Source organism: Gallus gallus, chromosome 21 (genome assembly GCF_016699485.2).
Source record: "Gallus gallus isolate bGalGal1 chromosome 21, bGalGal1.mat.broiler.GRCg7b, whole genome shotgun sequence".
NCBI lineage: Eukaryota > Metazoa > Chordata > Aves > Galliformes > Phasianidae > Gallus > Gallus gallus.
Genome location: NC_052552.1, coordinates 4,454,365 through 4,470,716, shown reverse-complemented (window position 1 = coordinate 4,470,716; position 16,352 = coordinate 4,454,365). Strand labels below are relative to the sequence as shown.

General features: G+C 48.5%; 1 protein-coding gene and 1 long non-coding RNA gene across 7 annotated transcripts in view; one reads left to right on the top strand and one right to left on the bottom strand.

Moving 5' to 3' along the window:
* Window positions 1-16,352, bottom strand: part of PAX7 (paired box 7) — an 89,147-nt gene that overhangs the window by 58,090 nt on the left and 14,705 nt on the right.
* On the top strand, window positions 2,984-15,364 carry LOC107054911. Of its 2 annotated transcripts, none has more exons than XR_005841460.2 (7): window positions 2,984-5,985; window positions 6,656-6,710; window positions 10,427-10,779; window positions 11,300-11,573; window positions 12,054-12,180; window positions 13,829-14,026; window positions 14,780-15,364. It is a non-coding gene; the product is annotated as an uncharacterized LOC107054911 (long non-coding RNA). The 2 variants fall into 2 exon arrangements; XR_005841461.2 differs by having other exon boundaries at window positions 10,427-10,597; window positions 14,780-15,362.

The following is a 16,352-nucleotide window of genomic DNA, read 5'->3' as shown; positions in this document are numbered from 1 at the left end:
AAGGTCTAAAATCAAAGGTGCCCTTTGAAAGCCGGACTGTTTATTTGTTTTGCTGGTTTTCTAAACAGACAAGCCAACATTAAAACAACACGCAGGATGTAAAATAAACCATTGGGCCATCAGAAGAACAAGCAACAAGCCTAGAAGTGAAACTTGGGTAAAATGCACGCCGATGAGCTGGATGCTGGATATTAATTTTAACCATGGGCTTGCTGTGGTTTGGGGGAGAAACCCCACCGGGATATTCAAGCGGCGGGAGCTGAGCCCCATTCTGGGAATGGCAGGGCTGCCCCGGGTCACGTAGCCACCGTCCCACTCCCCACTGCGAGGGGCCCCAGCGTTGGATATTTGCAACCGGCTTTAGCGTCACAGTGGGAGCTGGAGAGGACTTACCAGCCCTTTGTGCTGGATACGCTTTTCGGTCCAATGCTGCCAGCGCTATCGCTATTGGAAATGCCACCAGAATACAGGCTAGATTTTCCACTCCCTTCTCATCCATTATCTTATCTGTCTGTATTGTCCCCCGTTCGGTATTGGGCTCGGGGACAGCTGACACACACACAGACACAACTCAAGAAGTTCCAGCAAGCCTTGAACTTCGTCGCGCGGGCCATGACTGGGTCTTTTAAAGGCACGCTTTGCACACTGTGTCTCTGCGATCTGCGCGAGATGCTGAGATTTCTGGGAAAGACTTTCAAAGAGCAGCACACGCCTTGCACCTACTTAGTATTAGGTGGAGGCACCCAACTCAACCCAGCGGAGACTGAGCGCTCCCTTTGTACCTAAGAACAATCTTTCCCTCATTGATTATGAAAGATATCTGCCTCGTGCTGACTCCGTGGGAGCTTTGTCGTGCTAGGTGCTGCACAGAGCCATGGAAATGCATGCTACCTGCTCCATAGGCTGATATCAACCCAATCCAGCACACAAACTCTTTGGGAGACGGGTTACAAACGTTTGCATGCTGCCTAAGTTCATTTAGTTCATAGCCATCCACAGCCAACCTTGGAGGAGTGGTAGGAACGGCACTCATTTTTCTTCACTACATCTATATCTACCATCTATATTACTTCATTTTCCTGCAGAGTTTCACTTGGATCAATTTCATACGAAGACACAAGAGATTCCCTCCCCAAAACTGAAGTTTCCATCCAAAGCCACGTCCAAACTAGAGGAGGTGAATATCTTTGATGTTAAAAATAAATAAATGAAGTATCAGGATTTCTAAAAATAAGAATTTTTCAGCTCAGAAATTAGATTTAGATTTTCAATATCTATCTTTGTATTTCAGAGTTATGCAACATCAAAATAATTCCTTATATTTTGTCATCGATTTTCATAACACTTAACCTACCTTCTTTAAACTGGGATCCATTCTAAGCGCACAGACTTCCAAATTGTTGTTGATGGCACTCAAGATTATATCCCAAACCTGCACAATGTCACCCTCTGCTGACACATTCAAATAGGAGTTTTTATAACAAAAGAGATAAACGGTTCATTTAATATCCACTGTCCTTCCTCTGACAGTTCCCCATGGCAGATGCTTCCCAATGGAGATGCAAACTACCCTGTCATTATCTCCTGCACCCATCAGCCAGTGGAAGCAATGGTGATTTCCTAGTGCCAATTCACTTATGGTTGACTTGTGCCAAAATAGGAATTAAAAAATGTCACTTCCTTCATTAAAAAATAGTTATTCAGATTGTAGGCAGCATCTGAAAGGACATAGGTTTTGAGTCTGAAGGCCTAGGCTGGAAAAGTTCTCCCAAAAACCCTACAAACTCTTCATTACTTGCGGGCAAGATCCTGCTCTGAGAACTGAAAGCCTGGGAGGAATTAGAAGCTATCCGAACAGGACCATGAATAACTGTTACTTATTAGAAATGCTTTTATATTCATGAGACGAGGCCAGAATCCCCTTTCCCATCTTCACCCCTCCTTGGCTTGCTGTGCAGAAGCACTTACACAGTTGTTTTAACATTTTGCCTGTTGACGTGCAAACAAAAAGGCACTGATATAGCAGTTTCTAAGTCCTGTTCCATAAGCTTAGAGATAGAAATTACGCTCAAATGCTTTCATCTGGTGCTTTCAGAGTCTAAATGGTCAGGTAAATTGAAATAGAGCAGCACAGGCAGCTTCCTAGTGAAGGCATACATCTAAATAACAATGCTGAGAAGCATGGGAAAGGCTAATATAGACCATACAGTAACATATAGACCTCCTAACATGCTTGCTTCTGCTGTACGTGGTGTCTAAAGGGGGTGATGGATGGATTCTGCATCTCACATTCCACCTCACATCCCCATAGGCCATGAGAAGTAAAGGAGGCATAGAAGAAGCAAGATACTTTGCTGTGCTCCAAATGACCGTGAGAGGGGAGGTGTGTAGAGCAGAAACTGGGGGAGGGTGGGTAACAAAAGGGGTAAATATGCAAGTTTGGGAAGGAAATCGCATCTCTGAGGTTCTCTGTGATACCTGAGTGCCACTGATGGAGACGTTCAGAGCACTCACTTTGCATCGTGCTGTAATGTGATGCCAGGGTGATGCCAAGGAGACATACAACACAAAAAACTCAGTTTGGATGCGTTTTCTTTCTGTTGTTTTCGATTTGGTTTGGGTTTTTTTGGTTTGTTTCTGGGAAAGAGAGGCTGAAATGACATGGGGTGCTGCAGCAGCTGAGTGCCACGGGGGAGAAAGTCAGCAGACAGCACCACCCCTTACACCACTGTGGCGGGAGCAGTGATAAAAGGGGTGGAGAAGGAGTGCACAACAAGAAATGAAGAAGAAATAAAGCACAGCCCAAGGAAAGCTGAACTGACACCTCCGCAAGCAGAGCCAGGCAGCTCCCGCCTCCCTCCACCTGGCTCACCTCAGGTGAGGGGCTGTGCTCCCATTGGCTGTCTGCCCCGCAGGCCCGCCCCCTGTGGGCAGCGCAGCCAATCAGGATGGGCCTTGCCTGGGTGTGGTAGAAGGTGCCAGTAGCGGGAGGCGCCTTGGGTGCTCGGTGGCCATTTTCTGAGGGCGTCAATGGGTGCTCCTTTTCAAGGCTTCAGTGAAGGGGCTCAGGGCTGAGGGGGCTGGAAGAGGCCTGGAAAGGGCAGGATGAAGGGCTTTGGGGTTAGGGAATGCTCCATGGGAGCTAAGAGATGGGAGGACCTTGCCTTGGCTCCTTAGAAAGGGACTAGAAGCATCTCCACTTGCTGTGAGGGAGATGTGAGTGTGGGGGTTGGTTATATCTGAGATTTGTGAGAGAAAATTGGTTCCAAAAGGGTGAAAGGAATGAAGAAGAAGAGGCAGGGTGGGGTCCAGGGAGTTACAGTTACAGAGGCAGGAAGAGGAGGGTTTTGATGTCTCCTTGCAGAGAGAGACGCTGGCATAAGGAATTGAGGAGAGATTTAGCAGCATAACTGACTAACCCAGGAGCTGGGGATGAGGAAACTTAACAGCAAGAGAAAGAAAAAGACTTAGTAGGTCATCTCCGGCACACGTCCATCAGCCCAAGGCTGCTCTTGCCAGGGAGAATTTTTCCTTCAAGAGTTGATAGTTCAGTTTAAGTCCCGGCGCTTTCCTCAGTGCCCAAATGCCACAAGAGAGGGAAATCCGGGCATTCTGGCTTCTCTAACGGCTAAGTCCTAAAATCTTTCTTTTTTTTTTTTTTTCCCCTCTATCCCTATTCCTTTTGATTCAGACAAAACTCCCTCTGAAGTCGAGTGGACCGAATACGAGGGCGTTTAACTCAAAGCTCAATTCAGATGTCACTGGGGGTAAATCTCCATAATGCCAGCTGGCGCTTGCTTGAGTGAGCAGTCATTGCTCCTAAGTCGGCCGCCCAGGGAAATCTGCACCGGGTCTGCAGGAGGTGGCCCTGGTTGGGCTGAAGTGGGAAAGGAGCGAGCCTGAAATGGAGGAGAAAGCATCCTTCACTCCCTGTGTCATCACAAATTTTGGTATCGCCTATGAAAATGGTTTGCCTGCTCCGATGCGTGGGGAGGAGCGCTGCCCCCGGGGGAAAGCAAGCGGCCTCCTCTGTGAATTTCACCAGCGAAGGGCAACGCCGTTTTGTGTTACAGCATCCCGATCCAGCCCATTGAGTTGTCTGCGGAGAGTGTTAATTGTAATTTATGGAGGCTAAATTCCTAATAGTGGGCGAAAATCGCGGGCTTTGTTGAAATTAGCGGTCCGCTGGTTTAGAATGGTGAAAAATATGTCTCGCGGGCTGCTACCGACTGAGTGAGATGTACTTGGTCTTTTTTTCACCCTGCAGGCAGGACCCCGTGCTTATTTCTTCCAGCTTAAACAGCAGAGGACACATTAAAACAGAACAAAGCAAAAAGCCCGGACCGAAAACCTCGATAGTAGGAGGGGGGGAAAAGTTAGTAGAAACTCAATGAAGGCAACAGCCGTTTCTTCCCGCCTCAGGTCTGATTCAATCAGGTCTTTCAAAAGAAACTCCTGTCACCACAAACTGCCTTTTCATGCCAGATTCCTCCCGGCTCCCCCTCTCTGCCCCATCCCAGCGACTTCCAACAGCACCGATCAATCTCCAAGCGACACCCAGCCCCCCCGCCCAGCTGCCTCCAGCCACCGCCGTTCCCAAGCAAAAGGCAGCTTCACCCAGGAAGGTGGTGGAAAAAATGTGGACAAATTTCTGATTTGCAACACTCTGGGAATGGGTTTATTGCCATTGTTTGAGTGCAAATGTATAAATAAAGCAAAACGAAGATTCCAGGGTGAGTCCGATGAAAAGCAGAAAACAAGAAATTTTATGGCCATAAGTGGCGTGGGCTAATGGTGATTTTTGAGGCACTGGACCATGGTAGTTACTTAGCTAAATGATTGCTGTGAAACCGGGCAAGAGGCTTATTTCTTAATTACTGTTACATATTATGTCAAGCTGACACTTTGAGGCGTGCTCGGGCAATGATAAAGTTAGCCAAAAAAAAAAACAAAAAACAAAAAACCATGCAACCAACAACAACCAAAACTCCCTTGCCGTTCTGAGAGGCTGTTTCTAAAGCACGTTACTTGGCGGTGATGCTGGGAAAAGGCCACACTGGCCCCTAGAAAGGGGTGTCCCAGACTCATGCTCTACAGCGACATGGAGTTATCAGCACCGCTTACCTTTAGATCCATAGGATAGCGGGGCTGGATAAATGTCTGGAAACCTGACAGCCTTTCAGCTGGCTTTCTCAGCGCTGTCAAAGCACTGCTCTGAGCATCTTCAGCTAGCCCAGAGCAAAATACAGTCACCTCAGTGCTCGAGCCAAGCAGGAAAGCTATAGGGGAGTGGGAAGAGCCAAGAAGAGCAGTGGCACTAGGATACGGGAAGCAGGTATCCCTGCTATCCAAATGTCCGGAGGAAGAGCCAGATTTTCCTTGTGGCCACACGGAGCCCAAGCACTGTGACTGGGAGCATCATTCCCACAGGGCACGCACGCATGGGACAGATGACAGAGCAAGGCCAAGCAGCGTGCCGGCCCCGTCTCGGTGGAGCTGTTCTCGTTTCTAGTGGCCACGGAGCTGATTTTGGTTATGCACAAAGCAAAAGTACTGCCAAGATAACCCCAAGCTGCCAATTCGCTGCTCACAGATCTATCCATCTAGACATCAATTCACGTTACACACACGCTTTGATCGTGGATAGCCCATATGTAAAAAATCACACATGGAGGCAGCTCTAATTTACAGTTCGTTATATATCCCTGTAGGCTTGCAGCCCTGCAGGCTGTAGTTTTGGCCTCTGCTACTTTACAAAGTAAATATACACGTATAGAATTCCCCAGGTGCTGCCCCCTCCCTCACTCTTTATACTGGAGGTGTACAAATGCTGAACAAAGGCACTTTTGCTGCATGGTTCTATCAGTGTATTTTCTCCCCAGCCTAAACCAGTGCTCCAGAAGAAACAGAAACTACACATCTGCAACGCCTTGCAATAACTGCCTCACCAGTGGGCATGAACAGTGAAGAATATCAGGCTAGCAGGTATGTAAGAGAAGTGACATCGCAGCATCCTACAGCATCCCTACTTTTAATTTGTGCTGTCAGCCAAATCAACACCTCTATCTCTGTGTGACCCTTCCATTTGTGACATGCCAAACCTGATTCTACTTCTCCAGCTAGGTCAGTTCTACCCTATGTAAGCTGATTATACCCTGCATTTAAAACAAAAAAAAATGACAAAACAAAACATACCAAAAAAAATACCCAACTCGCTGTGCAAGAATGCTAATGGCAAAATATATTCACAGCTTATTTAATAACCCAAGCTGCATAATTGCAACAAGTAAGCTCCTCCTGAGGTGTTTAACTTATATTATATGAGCAGCAAATTCTCCCTGAAAAAAAAGAAAACGAATGGAAAATGAGAAGTCCTCGCTGAGGGCTGAGAAATGTTGTTCCCTTGGAATCAGTTTCTGTCCTCAAATATCCTCTGAACAAATGTAATTATTTGCAAATTGTGGGGCTTGCTTCAGAGCTAGCTGGCCATGCTCCCGAAAGTGCATGGGTTGCCCATTGATGTTGGAGAACAAGTAAGGGCACTCTTTCAAACCTTTAAGAGAAGGGGGGAAAAAAAGAGGAATACAAAAAGTCAGCCTTCTTTTTCTAATTCCTCCTTCTTTTTTCTTTCTTTTTTTTTTTTTTTTGCTTTCAGCCCTATGGAATAATTTGCCTTCAAGAGCCCCTGGATTCGCTCCAGTATTTTTGAGGTAGGAAACATGCAGAGGTTTAATTCTTTTTTCGACTCCATCAGGTTCAGGTTACATGTTGGGGTACAAAATCATAAACAAATGGACGGCATTTACATTTCTGAAGTGTTTCCAGTCCCCTCTTGCCCCAGTAGTAGGTACATCATAAGCAGCACAGTGTAAGTAAAGGAAGCCAGGTGCTTAACTGATAACAAGCCATCCTTTCTCCCGGATGGTCATTTTGGTTCCCTGCTACGCTAGGAACGCAAGGTAAGAAGCTGTCCCTGGTTAGACAAGACAGGGGTGGGAACCAAAGCAGAGCCAGAGGGAGAAGAAGTAGCTTGGTCAAAGATAAAGCAATTTGCTGCTGGAGCCAGATATAAAAAGCCACTGCTCAGAGTTGTTGCTCAGCAGCACATCTGCTAGACAAAAACACTTAGCACATACAGAGCCAGGCCAGGTTGCATGTTTGCAGATTAACAAGAGGGGTGGTGACATCAAATTCAGTTGCTTTAAAGTTCTGTATTCACTGCAAGCTCAAATAGGTCCATCCGACTCACACATTTATGGCAGAACCCATCCCTTAAGCCTTGCATGTGAGCACAACTCTGCTCAAATGAATACAAAAAGAAATCTTGCACACACTGGGGAGTACTCCTTGCTAACTGAATTAATGATCACTCTTTCAGCTAGGAGACTGCAGTGAAATATCTTCTTAGCATGCCTGTGTTTCAAACCATCAGGCTACTCACATGCATGAAGTTAAATGCGGATGTAAGTAATTGCAGATTGGAGACAGGAGACAATAAGGACCGAATTTTCAGTGGCTGAGCCCAGGCCTCCAAAACTGCATGCCTTAAATTGGGAGATGCGGTTATGAACGATCACGTTCTCGTATGCCCCAGAGCTCTGAAACACACACACATATTTTGCATGCACCAACCAAAGTTCTGAGCAATGAAACCCAGAGCGAAAATGCTCAGGCTGGGGAGGGAAGTGACTGATCCCTTCTCTGATGCAAATGGGGAATCTCCTATGAAATATCCGAGCTTCATAGCGCGTAAGGGACATCATTCCAGATTGGTGCTCATGAGATTTCTTGGACGTTTCAGAGCAGATGATTTTTAGCAAACCAAATTGGGCAGACAGTTGTATCATTTGCCAAATAATCGAAATGCTACTCCTAGAAGCATGTAAAATAATAGGAGATACGGAGCTTGTGGGTCACAGAGCCAAAATACCGAAAGGGCCTTCTCAAATCCTGTGTCCCACCCCATTTGCAAAACTCCACGAAGCCAAGCCATTTTACATTACTTGAATGGGTTCAGCCTCAGCACTGAGACAGCTTGAGAAGGTGGAGGAGGCTCCAGTGGAGAGGGAAGCTCAACGAGACACACATTCTGTTCCTTGTTTAACTGTGAGCTCCCAATGGGACAGTAAGTGACACACCTGGTCTGAGCCATGCTCTCATTTCTTTACCTATGAAGCACTCATCACATTGCCTTCCAGCTTGGGCACAGTGACCCAAAACCCACTAATGATGCTCTGCCGTGTGTTCCCTACGTGTTCCTAGATAGATTTTCCAGACGGTCACTTTTCATTGTGACCTTGTAAAAGCTTTTTCTTGCTGATACAAAACACGAGATGCCTGTTTCTGAGTGGAATAAACCAACGACTCAGTGCTTGCTTGCAAATGAACAAAAAAAACCCCCACAACATTCAGAGGAGATGCAAGTACTCCCAGGAGCCTTGAAATATATATATATATATTTTTTGGTTAACTGTGATGTTGCCTGTAGCTCTTTATGGCAGTTTTAAAGCATCAAAGCTCAGATTTGTTATATTGAACCTGGAAAGCTTCAAAAACTTTTTGTAAATTAAAATTAAAAAAAAAAAAGAAGAAGAAGAAGATACCAAGAGCTATGAAGTGGTATTTTTCAGATGGGAATATGCTTTGATTTCAGTGGTTAATGCAAATAATACTCTCTCCTCCTCCTCCTTCCCCCTGCACCCCCGACAGAGTTCTCAGTGCAGCAGACAGAAGGTGGGGAAAAACAAATATGACATAAATTGTCTTGGTAAACAAGTAAATAGTGTCATTTAACTCTTCCCCCTATGACTCCTTGCTGGAACTCTGAATTAGTTTATGGCAGGGCTCTGTCAAAAGACCCCCCTCCCTGGAAACAGAGGTGAGACCTCAAAAGCCATTGTCTCTTTAGTTAATTAATTAAGGTAATATTGAGTAGAGCTTTGCTTCTAAGTTCAAGGAACCCAGCTGGGGGCAGCAGCCTCTTGTTTGATGCCATGAATACGGTGGAATGAGCTCCGGGCCCTGCATTAAAATCCAAAATCATTTAAAACATGCCGGGGAGGAGGGGATGGGGGAAGGAGCCCAGTTTATAGAGCTTTACAGCAGGACCAAGCCTTCTTCAAATAACTACGGGGGGTTACTTTGCATTTTACACCCCTGCCAGCTAAGCAGCAACCAGTCACCAGGTTTGTGACTTTTGTCTTTTAAGAGCAAGGCAGGAGGAGGCTGCTGGGGTTCTGCAGAGCTGATTTCCTTTCCCCGTGCAGCCTCCTTGCTGGAAGCTGGGGAATGCCTCTTACCGGTGCCTGGCCCAATCCCTACAAACGTCGTGTTAGTCAATTTTGCTTACACGGGGAATCCTCTCACAGACATGGGATGGGATGACTCATTTGGATAAAGTCACCCGCAAATGTAAGTCTTTGCAGGCCTAAGCTGGAAACGTGTTTTATTTCCAAGTAACATCTCGTTGTTTGCTCCACGAGCCTCTAAAGATAACAAAAATAATAATAATAAAAGCCAAATCTCCAGGTCCGTATTCAATCTATAACTCCAGCAGATGCCATGGGTATTTTCCTGCATAAAACCCTCAGGTTATGAAGAAGAAGGCTGTGGATACAGCTCTGCTTAGTAATTCTTACAGGAGGCTCCAGCCCTGGCTTTGCTGCTGATACTCCATGCGAACCTGAGCAAGTGGCTTCTCTTTGCTTATCCCCAGCTCTAACGTCACCCCATCCCCTAAAGCAAACAGCATCCATCCACTCTGCCTGCAAAGTAAGGTTCTGCACCTTGCCTTGGTCCCTACCCGTGTGTAAATATGGAACTGCTTCTTTGCTTTTCCTACAAGGTGGGAACCAACCAGCTGATGGGTGTGGGATTCAATGCCTGGAGATTTCACGATCTTTGTGGATTTGAACCTCCCTTTTCCCCTCGTCCCCATATGCTGCGTATTAACGTCTGCCTCTGTGTTGAGTCTAATTTAGTTTGGTATCTTCTCAGGGGAGAGGTTGGCTCTCATCTGCCTGTCTGCCGTGCGCCAGGCACACCAGTGGCACTGTATAAATAACAGTGATCATAAATAGCTGACAACACCTGCTGGTTTTGAATCAGCAACAAGTGATAATCCTGCGAGCAGCTAAATGGGACTTTGGGATTCCGGGTATTGGCCTGGTTAACTGGCTCCTTGGTTTGATTATGCGTTTGTGTTTTCCCAATTCCTTTTTTCTCCCCTTTGAAATGCCTCAGGGAGCCACTGTGGGGACAGGAACGACACAAAATCTGCTGCTCTTTCATCACATCGGTTCCTCATCTGTTTCTTTTTTCATCCCCTCTCCCCCTGCCCCATCTGCAGTGCTTTCGGGCAAAGGGACCCCATGGAAGCCCCAAAGGAAATAATAAAAGTACATAAGGACCTCAAACACTTTTGCAGGTCCTGCAGCAACCTGTGCCCATCAGTAGGTCCACGGAAGGCAAAGGGATTACTGATGTGAGTAAAATCCCATGGCCACCTCTGAACCATGCCTGGAAATAGGGCATCTTGCCTGCTACGCTTCAGGTTCCTACTGCTCTTTGGATACCACTGCCCAAGCTGATGAAACAGGTATTTCCCCAATGCAGAATCACTTCTGTTTTAGTTTTATACTTGAGATGTTTGCTCGGTGTTTTTTCCTCCCCGCTGCTGTTTCAGCTTTCTGTTAATAGGTTGGTTTTGCCCTCGTGGCTCAGCCTGCATTCAGGTCTCCTCTCCAGGAGTACACACCCTTTGGAGAGCACTAAGTACAGGTTAGAGGGGGTCACGAGTCACATAACCCCCTTGAGGGAAGTTTGGCTTTAGCCAGCCATGAAATAGCAAATCTTCCGCTGCAGAGGGGAAAGTGAGGCTGGGAAAGGGGGGGGCGGGGGGGGTAATTTTATTATTATTATCATCGCTTGACCTCCCAACCCAACACTCAGAGCTGCCTCTTGTTAGGAGTGTGCAAACAGGCATATGGCCCCTCCATCACCAGGGACACCCCGGACCGATCCATCACGGCACTTACCAGCCCCATACACCCTCACAGCCATTGGGATGAGATGTTCCCAGCTGGCAGGGTTCACCAACAGCTCCCAGTCTGACAACAGGGGCGGGGGGGACCTGCCGAGCCCCAAATCTGGGGTGGGAAGGTCAGCACCACTGGGCTGCATAAATCTCTGCATTCAGGTTTGTGCCCCGTACTATTAGTTGCCATCTGCACCTCTAGAAGTTATTTGGAGGGGCAAAGCGATGCGAAACTTGCTCTTTCCCTATTTTCCCACCGTCCAGGCAATGAAGTAGCCCAACATCATCGAGCTTCAAACACACATTAATACTCTGAAAACTTTTCTGATTGAACCTTAGCAAAGGTGGAAAATGTGTGAAAGAGGGAGAGCTGGGCAAAATGGGGCCTTGTAGAGTTCACTGTGAGCTCTGCAAGGAGGGGAAACCAAAGCCGCTCAGTATGACCCAACCGTCCCTCATTCCCATCACCATAACAAGAAGGCCGGAGCCAGGAGTGAACCCACACCAGTGGTGACATGGACAGCAGAGCCCAGGGAAGGTCTGGTATCAATTTCAGGACTTCTAATTAAGCAGTTGTTAATTTAATTCGGGCAGGTTTGGGCGTTGGCTTCAGGACTCTTCCAGGTTCGCCATCCTTTGCCCCCTCCGTGGCGTGTCCTGACAGCACAGGGCCGATATCCCAGGGTAAAACAATAATAATAATAATAAAATAAATCCATCAAAGCCTATTAGTTAAATTGCTCTGTGCAAACCTAATTGACCACGAGGGATCTCCTAGGCAAGCGGGCCGTAAATCGCGATTTTAACAGCGGCAGAGGGAAGGAAAGGAGGAGGGCGAAAAGGGAGAGAAGAAAGTTTGCAATGGCTGGGGATCATTTTAGGCGACTGCCTGGCTGGAGGCTGCGGAGAAAGGAGGCTGATCTGGAGCATATGGTGCAAAGAGCCAGTGCTGGGGGTGGAAGAATAAAAACCCTGAGCGGCGCAGATCCTAAGGAGCTATTTATTCCTCCCCCTGCAGATGTACATTAATGCAGGAGGAGTAGGGGGAGCAGATCTTTCGGCTGGAGAAAGAGAAACAGCGCTCCTTCCTTTTAACATGCTGTTGTCTGGCTTGATCTTGTCACTCCAAAGGGACCCATTCAGAGGTATTCATGCATCTGCCTCGGGGGGACAATGGGACCTTAGTTTATAAACTGTCTGTCCAGTTGCCTGCGGCCTTTAGTCCTTTTGTTTTCGCTTCTCTTAATAAACTTTTTGGGGGAGTTCATCAATACGCTTGAATAGCTGATGTTCTCATTCTCAGAGAGGGGAATAACAGAAGGTCTCGAAGGTTTTTTTGCTGTTGTTTTTTTTTTTTTTTAATAGAGGTGGGGGGGGGGGGGGGGGTTTACCCCTTAAAGGAGAAGCGAGGCTTGAAAAGCATCAGAATAAACCCTTAAAAAAAAAAAAAACCCAAACAAAACCTCTATTCAAGAGACGGAGAAATGCGCAACGTTTAATTGCGCGCACACACACACACACGCACGCACCCGAAAGCAATTCTCGTCCTGCCGACAGAATTAAGACGATCTCCGCCTCATTTTACAGCTCTCAAAATATTTGGGGTAGGGGGATTGGGGAGGAATTTCGGAGCCCAGGCTCATTTCCAGAGGATTTAGGGCTGAAAGCTGGCTCGAACCTTTCCCCCGAGTTCCACCTTCCCCCGGCAACTGCAGAAATCACAGCCGAGCAGATACAACCCCCTCCCGACCCCCCCCAAAACAAAGCTCAAATCGCGGCGAACGATGATTTCTTCGGGGAATACCAAACCGACCGCCCCGTCTTTTGTAGGCGAGCCCGGAGTTGGGGGAGTGGGGGGGGGGGGACACACGGAGATTTCCCCTATTTCCAAGCACCAACGCAAAGTCCGGCCCCATCCCCGTGCCGGCTCCCTCTCTCCTCCCTTGATTTCTCTTTTAAGGCGTTTATTTTCCCGGCAGGGGGTTATTTTCCCCTTCTCCCGCCCCGCAAATCCCCGCAAGCTCGGAGGAGCTGCTGGGTTGCCCCCTCCCCACCTCCTTCCCAAGGCAGCCCCCCACCAACCTCTCTCCCCAGTGACTCCAGTTCAGCGTTTTAAGGCCCTAATGAGTGTTGACAAGTTTAATGAGTTTGTTTTAAAGAGGAAAAAACTGGTCAAGTCGAGATTTCCGAGTCAAATCCATTAGGAGATCCCATTCAAACCCCGCCTGACAGCTCAGCCGCTCTCACACTTCAACCAGCCGGCGCAGGACCTGCACAAACCCCAAATCCCTGCCCCAAAGCTGAACCCACTCTTCAGCCCCACAGCCCAGCACAGAGCTATGGGTTCTCGGGGCGGATAGGGACCCGCACCCACGCCTCCGTAGCTAAAGGGAAGGGGTAATTCACCTTTTGAGGGGCAAGGAGAGGGTCTCCCCTAAACCCATCCCACGGGGCAAGGGGTTGCAGCGCACAGAGACCGAATGGAGCCGTCCGGTCCCGTAATAACCTCTCATTTCTATTGGAAATTGCATTAAACGCCCGGCTATTTTCCTTTCGCCCCCTCCCTTTCCCTTTTTGTCTCTCCCCCCATCAACCTTCATATAAGTAAACAGCCCTGTGAAGCCGAGGTGGAGGTCATGTTAAGTCATGCAGTCTGACTTCGTGAACTTTGAGCTGGGTGATTAGGAAGGGGGGGGGGGGTTCTCCTTTTTCAATTTCTCCACTTCCTAGGTCTCTCCATTGTTCCAATTCCAAACAGCTGCTGGTGCTAATCTTTCGGTTATTTGCAATCAGGAGGAAGAAATACTCACACCCTAGAGTGCTCCGATATTAGCCCTGCCAACCGAGCAAAGAGACCACTGGAAGCTGAGGAGATGGAGGAAAACAAAACCGAGCCAAGTTATTGAACTCAGTTTGACTCTGAGCCTTTCAGGTACCTCTCTCAAACCTAAATCCGCGCCGGCAAGAAAGCCATGGAAATTAGGCTTACAGGTACGGCATCACTCAAGGCCAGACCTGATTTTCCAAAGGTTAAACTTCTCCATCTACTCAAAGTCTGGCCGGAGCGAGAGGGGAGGGCGAAAATACCAACCGAGGGCGAAATGGGGGGGAAAGAAACCACCACAAAAGCCCGGTTGGAGGCCAACCTGGCGAGCTACGCCCAGGAGTGTTTCGCTCGAGCTGCCTTTGAAGGATTTCTATTTAATTATTACCAAGGAGGGCCAGAGAGACTAAAAGGGTTCAAGGAAGCTGCGGTGCAAAAGGGACCGTCCAGTTTACGTGTGGATGCACGGGAGGGGTTCAGCCCCCATGCGTGGGTGCTCCCTTCCCGTTCATTTATTCACCTGATTAATTAGGGCGATGGGTGCCGGTAATGAGAGGCTCCTCACCTTGAAGCATCCCGAAGGGGGCTTTCCAAGGAGCACGGCCAGCAAGAAATAACTCAAGCCTTGGCTTATAGCCTTAAAACCGGGCTCCAAAAGTCGCTGGCGGGGCGGAGAGGGCCGTTTTGGGGTGGGTCGTGCCGGGGGGAACCCATTAGTGTGCCGGGCTCGCCTGGCCCGCAGCCCTCTCACCAGCCCCGCAGAGCCTTTATTGGTTTACTTAGGTGTTAATCCCTTAACAATCAAGTTGTCTGACCATGGAGCCCCGTCCCTATTCTTGTTTACATCTAATTAAGGGGCCGAAATGCCACTTCCCTTCCGCAGCCCCCCTGCCTTCAACCAACTTCCATCTCCTTTTCAGCAGGTAAAGCTCCCTTCGATCGAATGGCGAGGTCCCGTCCCCAAATTCCACGTCCCCCGACCCAGCCACATTCCCCTCCGGCAGATGAAAGGCAGAGCTCTCCGTCCCGGTGTCACCAGCATCTCCGAGCTCTGCCTTAATTCAATTAAACCTCGGAACGCCAGGAAACCAGCGGAGATCCACCCGAGCAAACCAGTAGCCTGGCCTAACAAAGGACCTTTCTTTGCAGAGGGTGCAAGGAGCTCGGCCAGCCCATGTGTCATCCAGCCCCGGCGACTCCCGGCTCTGCGGGGTTAACGATTCAGACACCACTGCGAGCTCTGGGACTGCAACTTGGCTTAGATAGCGTCTCAGCCCTGGGGCAATTCCTCTAAATCAATTTTCAAAACAATCAGTTTAGGGGCTTTTAATTAAGCTTTAAACCAGTGGTTAAAAATAGCAGTTTACTTCTTTGGGATGCAAACTAGGCTAGCATAAAAATAAATCAGAGAGACGGGCCCGCTGCCTTTTGGGATTCGGGGCGACGTAGATTATATACGTCCCAAGATTACGAGGATTTCTCTTTCTTCTAATACTTATTCTCTCTCCGAGCAGCTGCTCTTTCCATGCCAGACACCGAAGTGTCCGCAGGACCGCAAAGAGAGGGGATCCCGTGCAGCTTCCCCAAACCCAAACTAAGGGGAAAAGGACCAGGGAGGAAAGCTGGGAGCCCAGCAGATCCCCCCGGCTTTTTCTATACGAGGGGAAAGCAAAAATTAAAACGAAGGGGAAAGAGAAGCAATACGGAAAACAGAAAACAACCCAGCTGGGTGCTTCTGCGAAGAGGAAACCCCAAAAAGCCAGGCCGGATTTGAAGCTGAGCCGCTCAGCTTGGAGATGGGATCCTGCGAGCATCCTCTCTCCTCCACCCGCGGAGATAAATTCGCCTAAAAGGTGAATTTAAGCTCCCTGGGCGCTTTTGTAGTTTAAATGGGAGCCTTCAGGTTACTCCCACCGCCCTCTCCCTTTGTTTAATTCTTCTGTGGCTGCAGCTAAAGGGACCCTCGCAGGGCCCAGCTCGATACACGGCTCACACCTTTAAATCCCTTAAGCTCGCACAGGTTTTTGGCTCCCCAAACCCGGCCAGAAAGCAGATGTTTAAACGCAGCCCTCGCACCAAAGGCAGCTCTTAAAAGGGACCACAGCGTTAGGTTGATTAAAGAGTAATTAAGGGCGGTGGGACTCCTTTGGTGCTGCTCCTAGGACTCTCCTCGCCCGGAGGATTTCTCCCTAGGTGACCCAGATAAATTACAGATAGGGTTGAAATAACTTTTGTCCACGACGGGCCGGGATGAGCCCGGCCCGCAAATCCCCGCACAGCGGTGGTTAATGAGGCAGTCATGCAAAACGCAGCGAGTTAAACCTAAAAAGAGACGGCTCGGGGTGACTTCTCCTTCCAGGGCTCCGCGGGTGGGTTTCGGGCCGTTCCCATTTCCATTCCCAACCCTCGGAGCTCGACCTTGACCCGGTTTGTCCCCGTTTTAGTGGGGAAAAGAGGAGTCCGGCCGCTTCAGCATCCTCGAATTTGGGTTTC